The 25,486-nt window shown below is 39.0% G+C and overlaps 1 protein-coding gene and 1 long non-coding RNA gene across 6 annotated transcripts in view; one reads left to right on the top strand and one right to left on the bottom strand.

The window, feature by feature from the left end:
- The window catches only part of MID1 (midline 1), a 236,590-nt gene that overhangs the window by 8,721 nt on the left and 202,383 nt on the right, over nt 1-25,486 (top strand). The window lies entirely within an intron of this gene.
- LOC110469222 (uncharacterized) lies at nt 532-23,496 on the bottom strand. 4 transcript variants are annotated; one of them, XR_002465216.2, is made up of 4 exons: nt 23,398-23,496; nt 19,431-19,483; nt 8,232-8,345; nt 532-658 (listed from the first exon to the last, which is right to left on the bottom strand). It is a non-coding gene; the product is annotated as an uncharacterized LOC110469222 (long non-coding RNA). The 4 variants fall into 4 exon arrangements; XR_014956587.1 differs by lacking the exon at nt 23,398-23,496 and adding an exon at nt 21,521-21,658; XR_014956586.1 differs by lacking the exons at nt 532-658; nt 8,232-8,345 and adding exons at nt 14,323-16,010; nt 16,934-16,988.

Genomic DNA, 25,486 nt, shown 5'->3' with positions numbered 1-25,486 from the left:
TTCTTGTGACTCAGCATTTCTGAGGTTAGCTACATTGTAAGATCATGATTCATGAGGTTTGTTTGCTAAATGAGTTCCTTAATGATGGTTAAATTAATTGTTAGTGTCTAATTTATGAAATGACAAATGCTGAACTGTTGACTTTCCTAAAACTGGAAAATTCTCATACTGTGATTTTAAAATATAGGTGAATATTTTTATTAGCAGTAAACCTTTTTACTATCACAGCCATCCATTTGAATTAGTCCATCTGTTCACTTGTCTTTGAATATTCCACTCTGATTTGGAGGGTGCAAAGGTGGTACAGCAGAGATATCTTCTCACAGAACAACCTGCTTTCTACCACACTGTTCAAAGACATATTCAGTAGCAGAGCCTGAATATGCTTCACTCCTCCTTTCACAGCTGGGGCCGTTCTTCAGAACTCTTCTCCAGGCCGGTATTGAGGCAGAGTGGCGAGACAGTCACTGTAAATTTCACAGCTCTCTGGGCAAAGACTGTGCTTGACTGGGGACTCCATCTTGCAAAAAGGATGCCATAATGCATTCTGCTCATTCCTGTTGGAAATTTACTATCTTCCACAGTGGTTTCTGTCTTAATTCAATCCTTATTCTGAGCACAGAGGAAAGGAATGTTGTCTCAGGCCGCCAATGTGTAACTGTTAGGAAAAAATACTTGGTTTGTGATGGCAATAATTACTACAACCATTAATTACAGTGTTTTCAGGAGAGAAGTGTATCATTTCATACTCATAGGCAACATCACTATACAACTCTTTCTGAGGTTTAGAAGTTTTCCATCTAAAAATAATTTGCAAAATTTAAATTGAACCAGGCTACTAAAATATTCAGTAATTTTAGGCAACTGTATAGCCATATGTCTATTCCAAACCAGCTTTTGACATCTTGCCTAGAGGAAAATACTCTTTAAAATGTTTGGACAGACTACATCTAAAGCTAAAGCTTGTTTGAAATCTGACATTCTTCTGTGCAAGGTTCAGTATTTCTCCTAGATCAGGACTGAGTCAGTGGTTTTTCTTGGTTTTATATTCTGAAAAAGTAAGTCTGGACAATAACATGCAAATATGGAACCAATATTAAAAAAAAACAAACAAAAACATTCTGTACTTTCTAAGGAGCTGTGTCTCAGCATTTTTCCTCCACTGAAACAATTTACCACGAGATTGAGATTGAGAAAGATGCAACCAGGTTCTGCTAGCATTCAAGGTGTGTGAGGTGTGATGTTAAGCCTTGACTGCTGTGCCTGTTGCAGTCACTATCCCAGACCAAGACCTACAACATCCCCATTACAGGGGGTGATGGCTGCCTGCTTCTGTTATCCAGAAACTTCACTGATTTCTTTAGTGCCAGTGCATAGTTTTGTTTGCTTGCAATTTTCTTCAACATGTGATTGCTAGTTACTGCTCTCTCAAGAGCTGGACAAAGCTCATTGTTTTACAAGCCCAAGAAGAGAGGCTTTAGGTTTTATCTATCTTTTTATTACTAACTTGCCCAGGAAATACAAGATGTGTGCCGGAAACCTTCCCTCTCCTAAAGAGGCAATGCTATGGCCACAAGGTGACATATCTGTGTAAATATAAACTCATTCACTCCTGGAGTCCCTGTGTCACTGGAAGAACAATGTCACACAAATCAGGACTTTGTGGTCCTCTGGGGAGAGCTGTCACCAAAGGAAGGGAATACCCTGGCTTGTGGGCGTAACTCATGTCACTCTTACATTTTACATTATGAGGATGTTGACCCAAAAAATAAAGGAACTTTTCCATGCACATGGAGACTGAAAATGTGACAGGTGGAAAATTAAGACTAAATCAAAACAGGCTTTCAAAAGCTTTAAAAGCTCCATGTAAAAGTAGGTGCCTCCACAGGCTTCAGGCACTTTCATTAACTTGTGTCTCTTGAATTATGAATAGGTGGAGATAGGAACTAGGTGCTGAGATGTTTGTATGAGCATAGAACCTGATTTTTCTTGGATTTAAAAAAAAAAAGTTTGTCCAAATTAATCAGTCTTTCACTGTAATTGTTTGGTGCAGACTCTGAATGAGTTACTGTTCCTAGGCCTCATGTTTAAGGCACTGTTTGTTTTTCAATAGAGGGGGAATGGGGATGTATCTGTTGAGCAGAGTGCTTGGAAGGTGGCAGCATTACACATTCCCATCTAGGAGAGGCTGTTCCCAAGGCCTGTTCTTCTGTGCCCTGGAAATCATAAGGTCTAGCTCCCTTGGAGCATTCTTTCTGGAGATACATCAGCTGCAGGTAAGGATTCCTTTCTCAGAATAATCAGTGTTTTCAAAGCAGTAATATTAGTCTGCCTGCAATTCCTAGAGGAAAAAGGGTTAACTTATGAACTATGGGGAGCAGAGAGCCCTGTGTTCATGGGGCCACAAGATTTCAAGGTTCTGAACACATAAATTAATATAATAGTCCATGTAAAGTGAGACTGACATAATTTTTAAAACTTGCAGGTGTGTAATGGGATCTCTCTGTATTATCAAAATTCATCAACAGTAACAATACATGTAAGTGCTGAAGGCAGTTTTACTATTGTTTCCTATAGTCAGTTTCTATTACCTGCCACTGTTTTCTCATGCTCTCAGATGGGTAGAACTTTTTTCTTATGTGCAGTAGTAACCACTATAGGTTATGCTGAATGTTTGAACATGAAGCATGACTTTTCTCAATTGCACTGATTGAATTTGTCTTTTAAGTTTCCGTGAAACTGCAGGGAGAAAGGAGCTTTTAAGATACTATAAGAAGTGAAAGGATCTTGCCTTTTTCTGTTATGACTTGTTAGGAGCCCACACTTGGTTTTGGACAAAGGATTCCAGACAGCTGGCTTCGTTCCAAAGTGACTTCCAACTTCATTCTTAAAGGAAGAGATCCCAGGTGCAGGAGACTGAAGTAATAGGGGATCTAATATTAAGAGTCTCATTTTTTTCTTCTATAGCATATTTCTTTTTTCTGACTAATGTAAGATAGGTATAATTCCAATCTAATTTACAATTCAATGGTAAGTACACTTTCTTTTTGACTCTTCAAGTGAAAAATACTGCTGTGCTGAACCCCACTGTTCATGTGTCTTATAGACCATAAGGACATTTGTTCTTCTGCCCTTCCATGAAAAAGACAAAACATCTTTCTGTTTCAAGAGAGATTCTTCACCATATATGTTGTTCTAGAAATAAGATGCAAGCTAATAAACTGAAAAAATAGGTGGTATGGTGCTGCTTTTGCAGTGCACTATTTGTCTGTTATAAGGAATACAACTGTCTGAAAAGGTTTCAAAAGCACAAAAGAGAAATTATTTACAGTATTTCATCCCATCATGTATTAAAGAGGATGTTGAATGAGTATTACAGAAGCATTCAAACTGCACTGATCAGCACACAGAAATTATTATATGGTGTGTGACAATTTTTGGGAGAGGTCTGTATCCAATTATAAATTCCTCTTTAGTTTATGAGTAACATTTTTGGAGTAGTCTTTCAAGGGAAGTGGTGAAGCACTGTGTGCTTCAACTGTTGGCAAATGAGATCTGCAAAATGTATGAAGGCTCTTCAGAAAGCAGATCTGAGAGGAGCAGTGGTGTGGATGTGATGACATAGTGGAGCTTCCATGTCTCAATTCTGACTTGCATTTTGACAGTTGTACTGACACAGAAGCACCAGGTTGTGCCAAATTTACAGAATTCAGAGTAAATGAACAACTTCCTCCAACTCTGTTGTTAGAGAATTTTCAGATTGGGGATTTTTTTGTTATGTTTAGTTCGGGGAATTGTGTGACAGTTTAACTAAGGATGGAATCACTGTTCAAAGCACAAGAAATAACAAACTCTGAAATAGCAAATGTCCCACCAATTACATAACTGGTCTGTGTTATGAGAAAGAGGCACCACATATATCAACATTTTTCTCTATCACATGGGATGACATTAGAACCCACTGTGGGCTTTGTTGCTTGCCTTTAAAGAACATCTCAGCCGCTTACTCAGAAATAGGGCAAATAGCCATATTCCATATTTGCTGAAGCCCCTGTGAGTTGTTTATTTCTGGTTTCTGTTATTTTGTTGTTTTTTCATCTACTGTTTCTGGTTGAAAGTTGGTAAAAACATTTTCTTGGGAGAATTGATTAATTTTGACAACACCTCTATTATAAAAAGGCTCTTCAGTCTAACAGATGTTAAAATGGAGGGTGTGGAGGAGGAACAGAGAAGCTGGCTTCAAAAGTGCATATGCATTTGCATTCAGTCTCTCAGTCATATCAAGTATGAAAATATGGGATTTTAACCCTGAGTCTGTCATGTCTTGAATAAGTGACCCAGTCTGGCTGCTTTGAGTTGCTCACAGCTTTTAATGTTATATTTTGTATAATCATCGTTGTTCTTTTTTGTCAGAACTCAGAGCACACATCTCAAGTGACTTTTGTAAGTATATTATCAGAGTCTGAAGTGAGAGAGTCTTCTTTTCTGTTGTCTTTGCTTCAGAACACCATAAATTTACCTAGGTGTATAATGAGACACTTCTGAAACTACAACCTTTTTGTCTAGTTTAACTTTGTTGATATAAAGTATTTTGTCTAAAAAAGCAAATTTTCCTGTGCCTCCTTTCTTTGCAGTAACTTTTGAAATACCCTAGTCTGCTGAAATTATGACACAATGAAGCAGGCAAATGTAGTCCTATAAAGCAAATAGTTCTGCAGCAACTGCTCTATAAGGGAAGATGAAGGGACCTTGTTTTATGTCAGACTGGTACAACTGGCAGCTTCTTACACAATGCTGTTATGTTTCTGGAACAAGTTCAAATGGATTTTAGTGTGGGGGCCCTTAACCATGTGAACCACCAGCTTTACTCAAAAGTGACTGGATTAATAACAAGGCACCAATGTCTCTTTTGAGTCCTTTCTTTTGAATAGGATGGCATCTTGATTTATCCACAGCTTCATCAGCCTGTCCCCTTGTCTGGGGCCCTGAGCATTTGTCCTCACTCATGCAGATGTTATTTTTGGTCAGGCTGTGATTCCCTCTTTTAATAAACCTCTTTCACTCTTTGCTGAAAGCCTGTCTATTTGGTAAACTTGACCTCTGGCTAAGCAAGGCTTGTAGCCTGTTAGGAAAGAGATTCTTTGAATGTAGCAGCTTTACCTGTTGTTTTTCAGCTTTGTGCAAGTATGGTCATGCTGAGAAAAGTGGCATGACACTCCTACTGTAGTGGGGTGCTGTGCCTTCAACAAGTGTGCTATCTGTGATTAATTCATATCACTGGCCAGTTTTACAGCATTAAACGACCTTCAGAACTAAGTGGTGCAAAGAAATTAATATCTTGCACACAAAGTTTCGGTGTTTAACAACTGAAAAGGACTCAATTTTATTGTGAATGTTACTTGCTATGTTAGGTCATGAGGACCAGAAAACAGGGATCTAATGCTCTGAACTTGTAAACATTCACACACCTGCTTAACTTGACTGTATAGCATAGTCCTGTGTGGGTTAGTAGGTCTGTTCATGGCAATAAAAGTAATCATGCAAGAAGGTCTTCTTAGAACTGAAGCCTCGTATTTGATTCTCAATAGTATTGCAGAATAGCTTAACAGAACCCCACTGGCAACTAGATGATTTTATGCATCTGAATTTTGAACAGATGTCAAGGAGCCTTTACATTATAAACTGAAAATATCAGAGTAATAGCTCCCTGTAAGTGTACCAGAGTAAAGTATCACTGCAAGGATGCAGAAAGACTAGAACACAAAATATTTTACAGATGTTACTTTTCCATTTTGTTCTTCCCACAGTGCTGATATTGCTCTTTCCACAGTCTTGAGACTGACCCAGAAATGTTTTGACAATGTTAAAAGTTACTTGCCTTCCTTTACCTATCACAATTTGCCAACCAGCATTTTCATGCAAGATTTGAGGTGGAATGTTGTAAAATTATGTGCTTTTAGTCTGTAAAACTCTGGACTCTGTCCAATAGACCGTTTTTATATGGCCTGGATCCTTTTCAGACAAACAGGATCTGTACCAGGGTGCAAAATTGTAGACAACTGATGCATTCTTTAAAATAACTACAAGTTGGCTTGCTGCCTTTTCTGGGAGTCTGTCAAGACTCCCTCACTGGTGCCTAGGAATGTATTTTTGAAACGGGAATTGTGAGTGCCAACAAAGTAACAAGTTTAAAGGTAAGCTTTCTTTCCTGTGGCAGTCTGAAAATTTCCTTTGTAACTTAGTGGCCCTCTAAGTAAAATGGTGAGGGCACTTAATCCTTCTGGACCTACATATCTGTTATCTCAGCAAATAAATATTTTTATGATCTATAAAAGGCAAATGTACCATAAGGGTTTTTTTTTTCCTCTTTAGTAGTAGACCAACGTCCTAAATCTGTGATGTCATTGCCAAATTTGCAATTTAGAAATTTATTACTTGATGTGTAAATTACTTCAAAACAAGCCTCCTCCAGAAATCTTCTACTGCGGGTAGCAACTCCTTTGTACCCATCTGGGGAAAACTACTCCATCTCCTTGGATCGCCTAGCATTTATTAGTTGCATTATTTTCCTGCTTCTTCAAATTTTTGTCCTGTATTTTTAAACCCAGAACTTCTGGATCTTCATTGTTCTCTGCCATTTATTTGATGGGGTCACCTTTAGCTCCTTCCACTAGGCATCTGTTCTTCACCTTAGCTGTGGCAGTAGCATATGAAAGGTTTTATCTATCTCCACTGTCGGATTCAGCTAAGAGATACTTCAGGCAAACAGAAAAGTACAAGTGCTGGTGGTAGGATAGGTAAGAGGGGGATGGATATGTTCTTTTTTATTCTCCCCAAGGTAAACAGGCAGGCGTCTCTCAGCTGTAGCTGAGAAGAGGGAAGGCTCATAGGCAAGGGTCTTCTACAGAAGAAAAAAAATAGTGACAATTGCTTTTCCCCTGAACAGTTAGCAAGGGGAAATGGTTCCAGATTATCTTCCATCAACCTGTCCTTTTAGACCTTAGATGGGAAATTTGGCAGGGCTCTTACAAATATATCTGCTTCTCCATGAAGTAGCAGTTTGTCTCAATTCTCCTTGCTAGACAGAAATACTAGGGATGCTAGCAGAGACCAAGTGAGCATCCTCCATGTGTCTGTCATGTTGAATAGGAGTAACTATGTCTAGAAAGTGTCATATTTAAACTCATGCCATTTTTAAAATTCCAAACTTGCCTCAAGTAAATTGTGTGAACACATGATGATTTTTGTCCTGAGGCTGGCAGGGGAGAGGTTGGAGTCTTTGGTACTGTTAATTCTACAAGTGTCCTGCATATTAGAGCAGTGAATGGGCTGTGGCAGTTGCAATACCACAAAATTATATCCCAAATGTGCAAGCTTTTTGAAATTTCTCACAGATAAGAAAGGTTATCTTGAAGCAAGCCCTCTTTGAGTTCTTAGTGATATGTACTATGGCTCTAGAAAAACACACAAACTCAGGTTGCCTTTAAAAGTTTGGGAATGGTGTAATCAAAGTGAATATTTGCAGAAGTGGTTAGGTGGTTAGGTGTTTTGGTCCCTCTAAATTAACAGAGAAAGGTACAGTCTACTGCCGAAAAACTAAGAAACATAACGGCTCAACTGCTTGCCAGCATTTGTTATGCCTTAGGAGACATTTTTTTGTGGGTTTTTTTTTTTCTTCTGAATATAGCTCAGGATTGATGGAAGTAATTATACCTTTGCACTGGCCCTGGCTAGAATAGATTAGATTTTTCTTTTCATAGCAGCCCTGTGTTTCAGAATTTTGACTGAAATAGAACTGATAACACTTTTAATACTCTAGCTGTTGCTGAACAATATTTGTACAGCATCAAGGTCTGCTCTGTTTCTCACTCTGACACCCCAGTGCATAGAGGGTGAAGGTTCACAGTCAAGCAAATGACCTGAACCAACCAAAGGGATATCCCATGGCAAATAAATTCATGCCTCCCAATAAAAGGGAAAATAGGGGGATATAGGGAATTAGCCACCTTTAGCTCCAGAACTCTCTAGGCATCAGTCTACCCACAGAAAGTGATGAGTGATTGCTTTTTCATTGCTTGTTTTCTCCCATCTCCCTCTCCCTTTTTGTCCACTTCTTCAATTATATTTTTTTATTTCTTCAATCTTGTGTTTTCATGTTAGTTGGTATTTTTTTCTTTTCTTCTTCCCCCATCCCAGTGAGGGTGGTGCCTGAGTGGCTCTGTGGTGCTTACCTGCCCACTGGTGTTAATACACAATAGCCATACTTTGTAGGATTGAGCTCTTCATCCCCAGAAGATTCTGGCATCATCCTTGTCTTGTTTCATCCAAATCTTCTGATTTGCAGTCTTAAAAAAAATAAATGTATGTGCAGATGTGAGTACATGGGTTTATGTATGCATCAGTGAAAGAAGGAAAACAATTGCTGGAACCCAACTGAACAGTCTTTAAATATTAGTAGTTGTTTTCCATTCATAAGCACTTTGATAGCAATCTCCAGCAAAGGACAAAACACGTTTGGAGGCTTATTTTAAGTGAAAATGAGACTCCTATATCTATGGAACTAACTTTGGATTCCTTTAAGTCCCAAGCTGCCTCACAAGCAGGCCATCTTCCATATATTTTCATATTTTTCCTTCTACCCTTTGAATTGTTATATGTTTGGGGTTTTTAAAAATAAAAAAGGAGAAAGATTTTGGTTATGTCTGTATTCACTAAATGGCATAATTTTGCTCATTTAAATTGTAGCAGTTTTAATGGATAAATTCTAGATAAGTCGATTCAAGAGGAATATTTGTTGCTCGTTATTCATCTTTGATTTTAGCCTTTTTGCAGTGTGATTGTAAGAAAGACAACAAGGAGAGTCTGAAAGCATGTTCTTTAAAGTTGTAACATTAGTCATTTTTTAGCACACTTTCTAAGCACTGTCAAGTCAGTGATCTGTTTTAAAGCCTGAAAACCAAAGCCGACAATTCTTTTCATTGTTTATAGAGTTGCAGAGAAATTATATGCTTTGAATTATGTTCGAATAAGATCTTAGAATAAATTGGGATGTGACTTGGTCCTCAGTTCAACTGAGTAGAAAGAGAAGCTGTGCATGCACAATAAAATGCAGAATTTGAATCTTTACTAAATGAGGGAAACAAATGAAATTTCCATGCTTCTTTGATCTTTTAAAAGTTCTGTATAATAATAAAAGGAAGTGCTGTAATTTTATATGGGCTGTGAGGATGACTATAAAAAAATAAAATGTAACTGAATTAATATGGAAATCTTTACTAATAAAGTTGATTAATTTGGTTATTGATTTTTTTTTTTATTAAAGTACCCCCCAAGCTGTAGAAAAAAGGAGTTTTATTTAAATATTTAAAATAAAAACATAATAAGTAGTAAAAAGGATTTTCTGCCTGAAAGTATCCCTTTATTTTATTAAAATACTTTTCTTTCCCCTGGTGAATTACCCAGCATATTAAGCAAGCACAATGTAAGAATGTTTCTTGCAGTGTTTCAGCAGGAAATATGTAGCTTTGGTTGGATAAAATGACAGTGCTCAGGAAGGCAAACATATTGAATTACTCCATTAATAGAAAGGAGACGGTATTACGGTAGTTTTCCCTCAGGCACTGAGTTTCACAGGTGCTGTAATCATGGTGGGCTACAATGATAGTACTGTAAATGCAAAAAATAACAATATGCAATTAGATGAATTTTTGTGTGAAATGTGATAAATCAAGGAGTGGAATTTGTCAGACGTCAGTTCCCTAACAGCAAGAATGTTTATCTAAACCACAAAAACCTCACAGCTGAAATCACTATTTTCTCATGTTTTCACTCAGATCACAAGAGAAATATTAACAGCACCCTTTTGAGAAAGAAGCTTTTTGGTCTCTTTTTGCATTCATTAAAAAGCACTTGTTAGGCATACTTTTGGCAATATCTGTACCTTCATTTGCATGCTTTCTGAAACTATCATTTTGTGTGTGAAATGACACTGCCTGTCATTTACCTCCCAGTTTGGGAAGGGTAGAGTTGAGAGATAATTAAGGGAACTCTTGCAAAGAATTCTGCACACCCATCAGTCTTCTGTGGGAAGTGTTTCTTGGGAGAGGATGCTGGCATTGAATGAGGCATACTATCTAGGTATCACTGCATTTTTTTGATAATGATAGAAAATGTGTTGTTGAGAAACATAACTGAGAAACTGTAACTCTGCAGTGATAAAAATGTTACCTTAACCATGACCTGATATCCGAAATCACAATTTTCCTAGGAATTGCACTTTCTTTGGGAATTTAACTATCGTAGGTCTTAATTTCTTTTTTGCTATAGGGAGGCATTTGTTTTCAAATGCAGAAGTAAAATTACCAAATGATGCATGTACAGAAATGTGTTGTGAATGACCATCCAGCTTCCCTTGAGAAGTGATTTCTGGCCCTAAGGAGGTGCCCTAGAAGCATAACTGAAGTTCAAGAGAGCTGCAGCTGGGCTGTGCCAAGACACCTTCACTTGTCCCAGTTCTGAGAGATAATTCCTGACAGTACAGGCCATGATGTGATGCTCAGCTCAGGGGCTAAAAGGTCCCTATTGTCTTTTTGAGTGCATATAAGTTCAAAGTCTGAATTGTGAAAGACTGAGCCTGTTGGTGCCTGTCTTCTTAGCACCTCTCCTGGGCTGATGGACATCTCCCAAGGTGCAACTGCTCCCCAGCTTCCTACATGGTATTTACTCAGTGGTTTGTCAGCTGAACTTGACCACTGGGGTAACAAGAGAGTCTATCTGCACACTGGGTAATAAAAGTAATATTTTATATTTTGCAGCATTTGCATTCTTCAGAGATTGCTACATTTTTATTACAAAGGAGCTAAAAATTTTATCTTTTTTTCTTTGTTTTCCTTCTTTTTTTGAACTTGATTTCTACTGAAGAATGAATGATTCAACTAATATGAAAATTCCCCTATCAAAACACCAGACAGGGCCTCTCCATTTTATTTTCATGTTGTGTCATTCAACTACATAACATTATTTTTTCTTAGCCTGTTGAGTGCTCTACAGACCCAGGTTTGATGTGCAGGGAGTATGTTCAAAGCTTGTGATTATGTCTCTTGCTCCTTGTGACCACTCTGGGAGCCTGGGCCATGGAGGATGAGCTGCTCTGACTCTTCAGAGGTTGTATGATGCCAGGAGTAGGGAAGCAGAGTTCAGGTCCCACTAAATACACTGCTCCTGGGTTATTTGCTCCTAGGACTATGAGGTGCAGACCAACCCCATGGTCCATCCTGTGAGTTCAGGGCAGTGAAACCCCAGGGACAAATAGTTCACTTCCCTGGGTGACGGTCCCAGAGAGCTGGTGTAGGAGTGGCTGGCCTCGGGCCAAGGTTTACTAGCCTGTATGTTGCTGTTGCCTGAAGGTGGTTGGGTTTACTGGAATGCAATAAAAATGCTCAAACATAAAAGGTAGGTAAAGTGACATGGTTAATATGTGAATTGTTAACCAGAGTCCGACAACAAATGTCTGTGGTGGGTGCAGGACTCTCCTGCCAGTGTCTGTAATGGAAATCAAGTTTCCATTCAATGTGACTCTGAGTGACACCCAGGATACAGAAGGAAAACAAACAGTGACTATTCTCTTTCTTCTGAAGCAGCTCCAAAGTGAATGTAAACACTGATTGTTTAGAGACCATCAATTAGGCTAAGAAGTATTTAGAGCAGGTGCAAGAGAGATAACAAATTAAAAGAAAACTTTATAGACTTGTGTATTTAAAACACTTTGGCTTTTTGATGTTGTGTTTACAGGGAAGAGTATTGACTTGATAGTTGGAGCCTGGGACTCCTTTATGAACTGTTTTTAGTTTGATAAACACATTACAAACATCAAGAGGAAAGGCTTAAATCATGGGAACTTTAATGCTGGGGATGTTTTATTTATCACTGCAGTAATACTGAAAGAACGTTTGAACTTACAGATAGAGGTTTATGGTCTTGTTAACCTCTGTTTTATTAAGGTGGAGTTATGCAACCTTTCATATTCTGAACTCCCTAGCAGTGTCTAGAGGAATTGCTGAGAATTGGCACTTTCTCCTGCTAGTCACTTTGTATGATGTGCTTCCTCAGAACTTGAAAGCCATTTCAGATAAAGGGCAGGAGAAAAGGAAACATTCATTATCTTGACTTTACAGGGGAGAATCTGAGAAATAGAGAAGCGAGGGACAAAGATTTTACAAAATGGTACAATGTTTCAACCAAGAGAAAATGTAATTGACTTTTCATAAAAGAATTCTGCAGATGAAACAAGAAGCTGAACCCTCATCTTCCAGTAGTATAGATGTGGAGGATAGATGTGGATCAATGTAGCTTTTTCATCTCTAATCTTGAAAAAGTATCTTATGTCCCTCCCTAAAATAGGTAACGGTATGAATGTTATATTTTTGTTCGTTTTTTAACACCTCTTGCCCTTTAATTCAAGATTTATCTGTCAATATTCTGCACTTTCACACACTACACAATTTGTTCACTCATGGAAATTTAATATATTTTACAATAGGTTTCTCAGCTTCTTTGTTTTCTGGAAAGGCAGCTTTGTTATTTAGTAAGTGGCTTACTGAATCACTTAGGGAAAGCCACTTGATCTTCTGGCCAGCTCAACTGTTAAATCAGTAAGCAAGAGCACTGACCACTAGATCATCCATCCAAGCCAACCATCCCTTGGTAAATGTATCACTATGTTAAACGTAACCTCTGCTGGCAGAGGTGAAGCATCTCCACCAGCAGTGAGCTTTGAGCTGCAGTGGCACATGGAGAGTGCCTGTGTCCCATGACTGACACTGGGGAGTGCTCTGCACACCTGGGGTGGGGCACAGCAGGGGGATGGGGGTACATTTGTGGCAGCATGTGGCACAGGCATGCCAGGGCACTGTGGTGAGCAGTAATGCTGAGACAGAACTGCCTTCCAGCTCCTCTTCTCTGTCCTGTGCAGCTCTGCATGATAGCAAGGCTTTACCAGGGAGAGGTTTGGTAGAAATATTGAATGGTGCATCCTATTCCATTCATCTTGTTTTTGTGAAAACTGTTTGGTAGCATCAGCCAACCTGCCAAGAGTGAATAGAAGATTATATCCTTGCCTGTGGGAGGGTGGAGGTGAGAAAAAGAGCCTGTGAAGTTTGTGAGGAAAAGTTTTTGGTGGTGGATGGCTTCTGTGAGAAGCTGCTAGAAGATTCCCCATGTTCAGCTTCCTCAAAGATGGACCTACTGCTGGCTGAGCCCATCTGTGACAGCGGCAGCACCTCTGTGCTGACTTACTAAGGAGGGGAAAGCTGTTACTGCACAGAAGCAATTGCAGCCAGAGAGGAGTGAGAATCTGTGATAGAAACAGACCTGCAGACACCAAGGTCAGTGAAGAAGGAGGGAGAAAAGGTGCCTCAGGTGCCAGAAGAGAGATTCTTCTGCAGCCTGTGGTGCAGACCATGCTGAGGCAGCTGTGCCCCTGCAGCCCAGGAAGATCCCTGCTGGAGCAGAATCCTCCTGCAGCCTGTGGAGGACCCCACAGCAGAAGAGGCAGTGCCCAAAGGAGGCTCCCAAAGGAGGCTGTGGCCCCATGGGAGCCCCTCCTGGAGCATATTCCTGTAGGAGAGCACCTCATGGAAGGGACCCACACTGGGGCTCTCTGTGAAGAACTTCAGGCAGCAGAAAGGATCCATGCTGGGAAAGAGTGTGAGGGACTCTCCCCCTGAGGAAGAAGGAGTGTCAGAGACATCTGATGAACTGATTGCAACACCCGTTCCCCATCCCCCTGTGCCTCAGGAGGGCATGAGATAGAGAATTCACAAGTGAAGTTAAGCCAGGGTCAGACTGCTAATGCCAAGGAACTTGATGTTATTGTGTTTTTTTTTTTTGTTTTTTTTTTTTATTTTCTCATCCCTCCATTGAAAATCTCCTTGGAAAATCCTGAGAAAACACTGTCTAGTTCTAATTCAAAGGGAGAACTAATTCTAGAGCTAGAACCTCTCGAAATAATTCTAGTTCTAGTTCTAAGGGAGAACTTCTCAATACTCAGAATGATTAAAAAAAAAAAAACCAACTGGTGATGCCAGCAATGAAGCACATGTTCTCAGTGGATCCATCCCATGTACCAGTGGGGAGAAAAAACATCCCTTGTAGGGGCAACCACGTTACCAGAGAATCCCTGTGCTGACCAAGTGGGAGGGATGATGTGAGAATGAGTTTTAGGGTAAACAGGAGATGAAGCCCCATGGACTGGTTAAATTACTTTAACATCATTTTTAACACAACCGGGCATGCATAAAGATGCAAGGGAACATACAGTTCTTTACCATGGTTGAACATATGCCTTTATTAATGTAAAAAAAGGCAGAGTTCTATTTCAGTCAATAATAATGTAGTTTGCTGTTAAATTCACAGTTACACTGAAGGCATTTATACATTTGGTTTTAGTTTATTTCAAACTGCCTTGCCATTTTTAGGCCTCAAATATTTATAAAATCCATAGAATATTTTTAGCCAACCAAATGATTCAGTGATCCTTATCTATTATATTTTTGTGAAATATTTTTTTTTACATGAAACTTGCTTCTAATTCTTTCTACAATATTCTAGTTTCCTCATATATGTAAAGGAAAAGAAAAACAGGAGTGAAACATTTAGGTTTGTACTTTCAGTGTTTTATAAACAAGAGATGTGTGACCACTAAAGTGAGACAAAGTTTTGCACACATATGCACACAAAATGTATAATTGTGGTGCTTTAAGCTTAATATTGAAAGTAAATATGAATTTAATTAGCCTTGAATAAAATGTGGCATATAAATATACTATCACTGGACTCTAAGATTGTCTTTGAAATAAAGGGCTTCCTTATAATTTCTAGAAGGATGTGGCAGCCCAGATGTGAGTTACAAATTAGTCATATATGCTGATATCATTGTATATCTTGCCATATGAATTTACAAAAAATTCTGCTAATTGCCATGAGGGTACTATGCACTTTTAAAATGTCAAAGTATTTTACTCTATGCAGTTATACTTTGAAGTTTCAAACACTAATTAGAGGATTAAGGATTGAAATTGTCTCAGAATTAGTCTCCTGGTATCACTCTAATATAGGGGTATTTTAAATGAATATTCCACTGAGAAAAGTTTTTCTATGTTTTTTTCTGTGTCTGTCATACAAATGTTCAGCATTCTTTTTATTTGTATAATGAACTTCAATTTGTATTGCCTTCCTAAGATATTTTTCTAAGGCTTGAAGGTTTTGTAATACAAGTACCATTGTAATTTGTGCTATCTATTAAAAATGCAGGCATTCTTTCTTTTTCCTTTTTTTTTTAACCTCTCTTTATTTTTTAACCAGCAGCATTTAAAAATAACTGTTTAATTTAACACCCCCTGCCAATCTCCTCCCAGCTATGGCATGGTTTGGGTCTGAAAAGCCATATAAGGACTTTTCATTAGCGTTTCGTTCCCACATCTTGCATGTATAGAAGAAACCACTTTTTTTTCCTGATGTAGAGTTACAGTCCATGGTGGATCTTGCAAGTGCCCTGAGCAGAAGCAACCTGTGGCAGGGTGCTGTGTGCTATTACTGTCTCATGGGAGGGCTGATTTTGGGGGAGAGGAGAGCAACACTGAAACTTATTTATTTTTCCTCCACCCTTCTGTAGGTGGCTGGCACATGTCCCTTTTGGAATACCACCAGCTTGTGTTGGTGTTTTTTCCTTTGGTACCCTGCTGGAGCGCACCCTGGAAGAGGAGAATGCAGCCTCAGCCACAGGGTTTTGCTGCAATTACCCAGCTATGCAGCCCGATTATTTAAAAATGCTAAACTTAGAGATGACGTTTTTGTCAAGAATCGTCTCTTGGTTGAAAAATTCCTGGTGTGCTTGTGGCTTGACACAGATCCGGTGTGGGCTTTTGGTTTTCCCTGTTTGGATGCTCGGGTTACACGAGGGAGCCTCCATTAGATGGCACTGTGTGTTTCGGCGGCGCCTCCAGCCGCTTCCCCTGTGTTAAATGGAAAACAATTAACTTCTAGGTGTGTTTGCTATAAAAAGCAGCTTCTTCCACGTGGATGTCAGTTCTTTGTTCTTATCAGACTGAGGAAAATGGTCTTGCTCTCTCTATATTTTTTCTTTCCCCTACCACCCCAGTATTTCCAGCAGCAGTGGAAATGCAGAGTAATAGAAAGGACATGGAAGGTGCCAGCGAGATCAAAACTTTCCTCCCCCTCTGAAATGAAAGGATTTTTACCTTTCTATGATGATTTAATTTGGGTCCCTGTGATTTGAGAAACTAAGCATTTTGGCAAGTATTTTTTCACTATTAATGGCCATGTTGCAGAAGAATTATTTTCTTTCCTTAAATTTGGAAGCACCAAAAATTATAGATCTGGTTGTTTCTCAGAAAACTGTGAAAAGATTGTGGACATAAAGCCTGATTTTGTAGTGACTGAGAAGGAATCAAGTTATTACACTGCTGCAGATGCTATTTGATCCATTAGTGTTTTCAGAAATTTGAGATCAAGGGAAATAATCTTTCTTTAGCTTGGACAGAAATTCACCCCTGAAGAAGGGGCCTGCAGGAGGCCAGGGCAGGTCTCTGTTAATGGGGAAGGACCTGAACATGATTTTGACTTGGCAAACTAATGCTGCCTTCCTTATTCCCAGGTGTGGTTTGGGCAACAGGATGAGCCAGGGATAATCCCTGCAAGAGATTGTGCCTGTGACCACCCTGAAACAAGAACTCAGCAATGTGAATGTGAGACATTCCACGCCTGTTTGCCTCGGTGCCAGAGAACAATCTCAGGCTCATTTAATGGACTCAAAGAATTGTAGGCCCTGTGTCCCAACAAAATGTTGAGCAAACAGTGGAATTTACCCATTCTGGATTCTTCAGCCCTAGCAAGGCAATGAACAGCAGTAACATACCTGGTGAATATTTTACAATGCAGGTCTTTGGAAGTACCACTGCTCTTGGCTGCACCTACAATGGTTGCAGTAAAGTAAAAACACCCTTAGTCAGGAAAAAGTACAGCAAATGGGACTGGGGTTCAATATTGTATTTAACTGGGAAGATAATTTTACTCTGCAGGCTGGACTGGGGTGAGAGAAACATGGATTGCTACCTGGCTGCATTATTGACTCTCAGGGTGACTTTGAGACAAATTCTTCTGTTTTCAGAAGTGAGTAATGAGTTTTCCTGCTGGCTGGACACACTTCACAGGGTCATAATTTTGTCCCTAGAATGGTGGCCCTCTGTACCCCTGAGGCTGTAATTTTCTCAGGTTTGAATCTGTAACATGGGAAAGCTAGTAAAGGCACTTTCCTCATCCTTTTTTTACTGTTCTAATGTACTATAAATTTTTTGTAATCAGAACTGCTGCCTATTATGTGTGGAAGGTAGTGATCTGAAACACAACTTCCCAATCCTACATTTTGGGTGACAGAGAATACTTGTCATTCTTAAAATAGTATTCAGGTTATTTATATGAATTATATAATTTATTTTTATGACTGATGCATATAAATCAACATGCAAATAAAAAAAGTTGAAATCTATAAAACAGACTTCCTAGGTGAAGACAAAACACAAATGCATACTTTAATAATACAGTTTACACATCAATAAACTATTAACAGCTCAGCTTTTGTACAGCTTTGGAAAGGAATTTAAGCCAATGTGGCAAACTATAGGTTGAAAGTGAAAAACCTTGTAAAAATACAGGTTCATTACTGTTTAACTTCAACTAAATTTCCAAAGCTTGAGTTAAGATTCAACTTATGTTTTAATTACAAGCACTTTTTCAAGACCTTATTAAATAACTTCAGATCTTATTTAATAAATAAGATCTTATTTAATAACCACTAATCTATAGGTTAGTAAGATGTATGCGGATATGATTTGAATTTTATAAATCTAATTGAAATGAGAAACTGCTAGCCAGTAAATAATCTATAAACCAGTAACTGCAATAACTTTAAGACCACACAAGGATTATGATTTTTGTGGTTTTTTTAATAGGTAAAATTTTTTTTTAATATAATTTTGACTAAACTCAAGTGTGGCTGTGTCCTTTTGCTGCCTGTTGTGATTGTCAGATCACATGTTATGTGTGTGTGAGAACCCTGTGTGGCACCAAAAGTGTGAGGGGTGGAGGGGTGGCAGTGAGCTCCTCAATAGCTTGGAAATGCTGGTTACTTTCAGCATTAAAAGCCTGTGTTGGTGAAGCTTCAGATTATTTTTTCTACTTTTATTTTACCTAAGTGTGATATTTGTTATTTTTACAGGTATATGAAATCCTAATTGCTCATATTATTGGTTTGCTTAGGTGAAAAGGTAGGTTAGCCAGAAAACTGGTCTACTCTTCTGGAGCTCTGGATGATAAAATTCTATTTTCCATATGAGTCTTGGTGCAATGTCAGCTGGTCTAATTAAACTGATCTTGAAAATTATATTTTCTTGCACTTTAATGTTTGGAGCCTGATCTGACGTTCCTTGTCTCGTCTGTCTTAAATTTGTTGAAAAAAACATACAAAAAATAAAAACCAGAATTTTTTGAGAAGAGTGGTTCCATGATAGCAACAGCAACAACAACAAAAAAGGCATTCTGTATCCTTCTTTACCTATGATATTTCTCTAAAATCTGAGAGATTCCAATGCTAAATTTCATTTGTAAGATAGTAGTTATTTTCTTAATCACATTTAATTGAAAACCCAGTCTCGCTACAACAACATGGTTTTCTCAAGTTACTTTAACACAGATTTGCTGGCCTCATTATCACTCTGAATGTCCTTCCGCTAAGTCTTCACATGGAATAGGAACTCCTTTTCACAGCAGGAGACAAAAGTAGAAAATATAAAAAGCAGTGAAAGAAATGGACTTTATGTCCATACAATGTAAGACAGTGTCTAAGAAGTAGCCTGACACAATTTAATGAGCTTTTGTCTGGATTTGCCTCTTTTATCTTGAGCTGTACTAGGGAAGAAGTTCAGCACAGTATAAAACCAACACAAGTCTTTCCAATATGCTTTACTTTCTGTAGCTGTTCTCATCCCAGCTTAATCTGAAATGCTCTATACAATTCAAACACAGAGGCAGATGCTAGTGGCTGCTAAAATCTGTAGAAAACAGTACTAGAGAACTGTTATTTGCTTAAAAGAATTGTAGAAATGAATAGCAGAGGCAAAGACAAATATACAGATTTACACAAGGAAGAAAGAAGGAAAAACATGAGTCAGACAAGTCCTGAAACCAAACCTTCATGTGCAGAGTCCTTGAGGATTACTCATGGGTTCAGGAGTCCTATTTTGTACATTAATTGAAAGAAGAGTCTGGTTCAAAACTGCTGAAAAGGACCCTGAAGAACACAGTAGGTGATACAGTGGTGAAAAGCAGTGACAGGCACAGAAATGTTCAGGGCATACCTGCCAAAATGATGGAAAGGGAGCAGGTTCTGCAAAGTCATCCATGGAAGGTCCTACAAGAAATATTTAGAAATACATGGACATTCAACAGAGGTTCAGGACTAGAGATAAAAACAGAATAAAGAGGGTCTAACAGGCAATAGCACATTAATTGGCTAGCAGGCAAATGCTTTGCCAGCTAGCCAGTCTTATTAGGTCTCCCGACAACACAACAAAAGCATCAAAAGATTGAAATTTATAGAAAATAATTTCCTTTGAATGGATACATGTGTAGCACTGTCATTGCTGCATGAAATTAGAAGTGACTCAGTTGTACATTTTACAGATAAAAAGAAGCATGGGCTAGGCTTTGCAATCTCATTGCATTTAAAGAGAATATACTGAAAGTTTTCCCTGAAATAATTTGCATTATGCTGGTTTTGGCTCAGTCAATTAGGGAAGAGAGAGATTATTACTTCTCTAGAAAGCAAAATGTCGTGACATTGTTATTATCTAAGAAAGCAGAGCACACACTGAATTCATTCCCTTGATCAACGTGTGCCTTCAGGATTTTTTTTGCTGGTAAATTCCCAAGGGGAAGTCCATATCTGATACTTTCTGTAAATACAAATAAGATCAACACAAGTATTTTTAAAAAGGGTGATTTTCACAACCTTCTCTGCTAGCAGGAGAGGACTTTTCCTCTAAGACTGTGGGTCAAAAAAGGACATAACCAGCCAGGCAATCTGTGGAGCTCCAAAACCCTTGGTTTCCATCACACTGGTGTTAGTGCTGCTTGGGATCCCTTGCTGGAGTGCCATGTAAGCTTAACTGGAAGTAACTTGTTGCCTGGGGAAGGGACACTGGGCTGGGTCTGCTTGTTCGAGCCACTGAGATTATGCCAGGATTTGCACAGCATATACTCAGTTTAAGTGCATTAGAAATGGTGCCTCTAATAGAATGATCTGAAGAAACAAATGAAAGAATATTTAAGTGCTCTGTGGCTGTTTTTCTTTTCCTTTTTTAAAATTATATCTAAGTTCTATTTATAACAAAGCACTTACTTTGACAGGTCTGAAAATATTACTATTTTAAAAGGCTGACTAGGCTTAATGTTGGCTTGGACCGTCATTGTCTTTTTATTATTGCAAGGATATTTCTCTGCCTTTCTTTGTTACACTAGCTTAATTGAGAATCCAAATAGCACCCTTCAGATCACCATAGGGGCTAAAAGCAACCACATATTAGAGACAAAATCATCCTGTTATCAAAAATAAATCATGGTCTTTCTCATTCACAAGGTCTCTTTAAGTGTTTTCTCTTGGTTTTTTTTTTTTTTATGATTTTTCTTCTCTATGAAGACTTGACAGCTGCTAATGAAAATCATTTATAGTTCAGATTGCCTGGAGAATGAGGGGGAGACAAACCTGACTTCATATTAGGAATTCAGCATTTGAGAAACTACCATGATCAAATGTGCACTGCACAAAAGGAGAATTTTAAGGACCTTTTATCAATGGTTATATGGGACATTCAAAAGGTGGTGCCTGCTCAGTACAGCTTTTGTATAAAATAATGGATCACTTATGAACAGTAAAATACTGAAACATTCATAAAATGTCAAATGTCACTGGAAAGCTGTTTCTCAAAGCAGGAGGAAATGATCTTGCGGAAATACTCTCTTTCAACTATTTCTCTTATTTAAGAGAAAATGTTGTATTTAGGGGGCAGTGTTGTAACGTGAGGCAAGAAAATTACTCTTGGATATAATTTATTGCTGAAGTGAGAGGTTCTTTCCAGCTCAAACTATCCATTGCAAGTAATACTATGAATCTCATTTCTATTACACCAGACAATGCTTAGTTTTTTAAATGAATATAAAGAGGGACCAACATCAAGAGCATTGTGATAAATGAGGAACATAATTTAATTATTTTTTGTCTTTGTAAGGACTCTGATAAACAGTTATAGATTATTGGGTCAAATATTGCTATTATCTGTGCAGTAAAAAAGAGATGAAAATCACTCAAGAGGACAAAAGTGCAGATGGGAGGAGGGGCCTTTGTGGCGAGTGTGTCTCTGTTGTTGGCATTGCTCCATAGCTGCCTTACCTCCAGCAGGCAGCTTCCCAGGGCAGCACGCTCTGTCCCGGCCCCACGGAGTTTGCTGCTGACAGGTCTCTGCCATTTGGCACTTGGGGGGTGTCCATGCTGCACCCCCAGCAGCACCACTTGTAAAGCAGCTCTGAGACCTGGCAGAGAAGAGGGGAGGCCAAGCAGTGTTGTGTTAAAGGATATTTGCACTCTGGATGACACTAGATTTGGGGAGCTGGAATTGGTTTCCTCACACAGGCTTTTGGTTTCTGTGTTCCCTCTTGCTCCTTTATGTGGCTTCTCTCTTCTTCCTCTCTGTTCACTGGATCAGGATGAAACAGAATGGGATTCTGCTTTATTTCTCCTCCATCTTCCCTCCCACGCCTCCACATTAGATGTGGGACTTCCCATTAGCATCACTTAATGCAACCCTGTAGTGGTTTTCAAGGCATGGAGAAAATGTGCCCCGCACTGAGATGCTGCTTTGCAGAGAAGTGGGGAGCCTTCTGTGAGACAACCACTCTTTGGCCTCTGGAATGACAGTCCTAGAAGGTTTGATTATTCCTGTTTTAATCTGGAAGTTGGCCCAGATGACCTTTGTGCCTAAATCCGTCTATGCTGTGCAATTCTGCAGTGGCTGTTGAGGAGGCATTAAAAATCCCACCACAAAACAACAAGACACTGATAAATGAAAGATAAGGACTTAGAATTTGCAGCTGTTAAATATTGGGATGATGAGGCAGGATTACTGTTGCTGTACTTTCCTGGGGAATGAAAACACAGCAGTTCTGGCTGAAGCCTGTGCTGGGAAGCATTCGCACTCCTGAGACATCGATGACCTGGTTACTCTCACAACATTGCTTAATTAACTAATGCGAGCATATGCATGTTATATCTGTGCACACCATTTGAGGAGCCTTTTCAAAGCAGCTGAAACTTGAGGTGGGAATTTTGTCAGTGTGAATTCTGAACATCAACAGGGAAAAGGTTACATTTTTGAAACATCTGTAATCATTTGTGTGCCATATAAGTTAATTGGCTGTGTATGGATTTTAAGCAATTCACTCCTCTTCTGTTGTGTTCTGACAGTGTATGCTTTGCATTCTTGAAACCCTTATAATTTTCCTAGAGTTCCTAGAAACAAAACCTGAAATTCAACTAAATTATGTTCAAAATTCAATAAAATAGCTATTATCTGCCTGCTTTTTATTATTTTTTACTACTCTAGTGAAAAGAGAAAAAGGGTATCAATAGGGGTTAAGACCTAACTGTGTGACTTTTTGGTAATGTTATAAAAATACAGCAGGAAATTAGTGAAAAAACATCTTGCATTTCCCTGCATGGGAAACAAACCTGTGGATAGAACTATGGAGTCCATTCAGAGAAGCAGAGCATCTATTCTTACTAAAAAATACAAAGTGGTTGCAGGGCTTGAGGTTAAATTGAGCAAAAATAAAGACCTTGTGTTACTAAACCAAGAGTGTGCACAATAGAGGTTTTCCATGCTGGAATTATTTTGCAAATAATTTACATAGAAATTTCAGATTTTGGTTAAAAAACCAGTATCTGTATAGACAAATATTGTTGAGTATTTTTTTCTTTTTTTTTTTGATTTATGGTCACTAGTAATAAATAGTTGTCCAGGAGCTAAAATACTTTCTTATTCCTCCTTCCAGTCCCTTTCTCCTGCTGGTTTTCTTTCTTGCTCTGCCTATTATCTGACGCTGGCTGTAGTGAAAGATGATGTCTTCAGCTGTGCCACATGAGTTCTTTTAAATCCTTCTTTTCCTTGAGCAGCAAGGTAATTGATTCCTTCTCCTAAAATGTAAACCTCACAGCTTTCCTTGTCTCAAGTACATCTATAGTAATTTTAAATAGAATAATACATATCCTACCTTGGTGCAATGTGCTCTCCTCCCTGGACCTCTTCTTCTGTGTTTTAATTGGCAGTAATCTGAAACTGAATAGTCACTAATGCATAGTGGGAGTATGGGATTGTATGCACATGGGCTTATATGGAGGCTGGGAACTCGATTGTATTCAACATCAAACTGTAAGGTACTGAGAGTAAAAATAGCCATGACAATCAGGTGCCTCAGAAAAAGTGAAGAAACAAAGCCTTCCATTGTAGACTTCCCAGTACCTATCAACGTAGATTGACAACACTAATAAACTTATTCCTGCTTGGTGCCTCATGTGCAACATGTAGTTATGAACATTTTGCACCATTGTTCTTGCCTCTGGCAACTCTTGAAATAGCAACTTGTTGAAGCTCTTTTCTATGTAGAAATGAAAAGGCAAAGAGCAGAGCTGCTTGCACATCCTTAGCTGGGGCTCAAGCATGAAGGCTCCAGGGGGCTGGGGGGTCTGTGCTGCTGCTTGTATGACTAAGATGATTTTTTTTTTTTTGGTAGGTTGATTTGGTTTTTTTGTCTGTTTTGTTTTTCCTTGTTTGGTTTGGTTTTTTGTTTGTTCTTTTGTTTGTTGGTAAGGTTTTGTTGGATTTTTGAGTGTTGAAGATCAGTTAATTGGTTACTTTCACAGGTGTCTAAGTGAAAGACAAACTGATTCAATAGCTACTCACTGCACGAATCTGATTTCATATATAACAGAAATTGATGAAGGGACAAAACAAGGGCCATGGCAAAAGCCAGCTCAAATTCAAGTAGTGAAGAGCTATTGAATCAGTTTGTCATTCCTTTAGACACTCAGACCTGACTCTCAGAATTGGAATGTATTTGTCAAAAAAAAAAATATTACGAGTTTTCTTGGATGTTTTTAGTTAGTTTATTGGGTTTTTCTAATGAAGTGCATAAGGATGATGACTAATTGAAACACTAATATGCTCTAAGTCCCATCTGCTGGTGAGTAACTGAAATGATGAGCAGCTGAGCCAGGTCCTTGTGCTGCCTGGTAATTGATCAGTAATATTGTATCTGCCACGAAGTGTTTGTTTTCTCTGCAATGGCTGATGGCTTCTGTCTGATAATAGGACAAAATCAACCATCCAAAACATTTCAAACTATCAGCAAGAATTAGTGATTAGCCTCTACACGAGCCTAGCAATAAATCTACTCTGTTCCTCTTTGGTCTTTGTGACAGCTAGTGACAGAGAGACTCCCAATGTAATTGTTATGACTAGTGCGTGCCCCTGCCTTTTCTCCCTGCTATTTGTTCATTAAAGATAAGTGCTTTCTGTCTGAGATTGGTTAAATGCTGCTGCTTTCAGTATCTTACTGTTTGTCTTTCTCCTATTAGCACTTAAAACTTTCCCACTCTGTTCCAGTTATTAGCTTTGCTCAGAGTATATTGTCAGGTAATCCTTGGAATGCCTCCCTGAATCAGTATTACTTTCAGATTTAATATTGAAATTCAAGATTAGGAAACCAAAATGTAAGAGTAAGCAGCATCTGAGTTTGTTCTACACTCTCAAATCAGCAAGGGCAGGAAATCATTTCTCCATTCTCTGTCCTGTCTGCTATTACTCTCTGATGCTGAAGCTTTTAGAATCCTGTGAGAACACAGGATTCGAAGCATCAATATTTTCTTGCTACCTTTTTAGTCATGGTCATATTTCTTGGCATTATTTCACCTGAATGATGAGTCACATGTAAAATCATGGCCTGCACCTTCCTGTGCCCTGTGCCCTGAGCTGCTGCAGGCGCTGCTCCTTGGTCCGGCCCGTGCGTGAGGATCCTCCAGTGCCGGACCCTCGTTGGTACCACAAGCAGCTTGTGCTCTCTGTGCAGGACCTGCCTGCCCCAGGCTCAGGAGGGCTCTGCTCTCCATGTCTCTGTGTCCACAGCAGCAAACACTGAAGGCCAGAGGGAATTCTTGCCTTTGGAAGCACCCCAAGAGCTGTGGAGGAAACTCATGGTGGGGCTTTCAAAGGTCTGGCCGAGCATTGCTTCAGGAGTCCCTAGAGTTTTTCTTTCTGCCAGTGGGATTTACTGAGGTTTTGTGTCCCCTTTTCTTGGGAGCCAG

The sequence above is a fragment of the Lonchura striata genome, chromosome 1, assembly GCF_050655825.1.
Source record: "Lonchura striata isolate lonStrDom1 chromosome 1, ASM5065582v1, whole genome shotgun sequence".
NCBI classification, from domain to species: domain Eukaryota; kingdom Metazoa; phylum Chordata; class Aves; order Passeriformes; family Estrildidae; genus Lonchura; species Lonchura striata.
The sequence above is the reverse complement of the archived record's forward strand: the minus strand, read 5'-3'. Positions and strand labels throughout refer to the sequence as shown.